We start from the raw sequence: 1,941 nt of genomic DNA, 5'->3' as shown, positions 1-1,941 counted from the left end.
ATGGTAAACCTTACATACATGATTAACCAGTTTCAGTCTGTAACGATATAAAATGGATTCCGCCACATGCTTCATCTGCAAAATCTCTCCCCATACACATTCGAGGGCCTCCATGGAATACAGGATATTTGTAAACAAAATGGTTCACAAAAACACCCTCATCATTAGGTCATCTCTTTGGCTTGAACTCCATGTATTCTCTGCCCTAGATGCGAGTCCCCTGCCATGGAGACCACACAGTAAAAGTCCTGGATCTCACAGGGAAACTCATTTCTTGTGAAAACTGAGGGTACTGTATTTGAGCTCCAACATTCTATTTTCCCTTCTTCCTAGGGAGCTCGGGAATTGCACACAGCTCGAATATCTGGATCCCTGCCAGAACAATCTGCATGGCCCCATTCCCCTGGAGGTGGTTCGACTCACAAATCTCTCAGACTTGTCCCTTTATTCTAACTTTCTCACCGGAACCACTCCTCCCTCTAGTTTTGCGCTTCCGTTGTTAGAGGATATTTACTTGAACCAAAACAACTTGACTGGAGAAATTTCATCAAATATTGGAAATCTCACTGCGCTCTTCAGCTTATGGTTAGAAGAAAATAAATTATCAGAGACAATACCCGCTTCCATAACAAATTGTCGTCGCCTCTCAAATTTGTATCTCCATCACAATCAACTGCATGGAAAACTGCCAGCAAGTTTAGGCAGGCTACAGAGCTTGGCACACCTCTACCTTACCAGTAATATGTTTGAAGGCCCTATACCAAAACAACTTGCAATGAGCAGTGACAGTCTTATTTAGGTTGATCTATCGAATAACCGTTTCAATGGAGAAATACCATGGGAATTGGGCAACTGGAGCGGTATTTCAATGACTTCATTTTACCAAAATCAACTCACAGGACGCATACCCTCATGAAAATAAAACCCAAGGGAGTACTGTGAACCACTCCTCCCTCTAGTTTTGCGCTTCCGTTGTTAGAGGATATTTACTTGAACCAAAACAACTTGACTGGAGAAATTTCATCAAATATTGGAAATCTCACTGCGCTCTTCAGCTTATGGTTAGAAGAAAATAAATTATCAGATACAATACACGCTTCCATAACAAATTGTTGTCGCCTCTCAAATTTGTATCTCCATCACAATCAATTGCATGGAAAACTGCCAGCAAGTTTAGGCAGGCTATAGAGCTTGGCACACCTCTACCTTACCAGTAATATGTTTGAAGGCCCTATACCAAAACAACTTGCAATGAGTAGCGACGGTCTTATTTAGGTTGATCTATCGAATAACCATTTCAATGGAGAAATACCATGGGAATTGGGCAGTTGGAGCGGTATTTAAATGACTTCATTTTACCAAAATCAACTCACAGGACGCATACCCTCATGAAAATAAAACCCAAGAGAGTATTGTTGACGTCTCTACTAGAGAAAACCCCTGTGATCAGTCAAAGAATTACATACCTGAATTCATTTCTTTACGCCAATGTCTTTCAGTCATTTTGTGCTTCCTTTTGTCAGATGGGACTGAACCTCGAAACTGACCATCATTTGGACGATTAGAACTATAGAATGTGGTCTTTAGAATAGGAATCGAAAAATGTAAATCAAATGCGATAGAGAATAGACTTACTTCAAACACTTAAGCGATAAAAGCAACACAAGATTTCAAGTATTTAAAGATAAAATGCATTAGATGTTTTTCATAAAATAAAACCCTGAAACCTACCGCTACAGACTGTAAAGGCCGAGAAGAATTAACCACTAAATTGTTCTACTGTGATCAATTCAGAGCCTGAAATACAGAAATTTAAAAAGTTTTTTTATATATCCGAAAAATGTGGGTAAAGGGTTAGTTAATGCCAACCTGGCGGATAACAGACAGGTCAAATTGCGCCCTGAGAACTTGAAATGCCCTGCAAATAGCGGTGGAAAGCTC

The 1,941-nt window shown here is 40.0% G+C and overlaps 1 pseudogene; it reads left to right on the top strand.

The window, feature by feature from the left end:
* Positions 1 to 209: 209 nt before the first annotated feature.
* Positions 210 to 799, top strand: LOC149241284 (uncharacterized; annotated as a pseudogene).
* Positions 800 to 1,941: the final 1,142 nt, after the last annotated feature.

This window comes from Pinus tabuliformis, chromosome 8 (genome assembly GCF_031772625.1).
Source record: "Pinus tabuliformis cultivar Carrire ecotype Pingquan chromosome 8, CPIR1, whole genome shotgun sequence".
NCBI lineage: Eukaryota > Viridiplantae > Streptophyta > Pinopsida > Pinales > Pinaceae > Pinus > Pinus tabuliformis.
The sequence above is the reverse complement of the archived record's forward strand: the minus strand, read 5'-3'. Positions and strand labels throughout refer to the sequence as shown.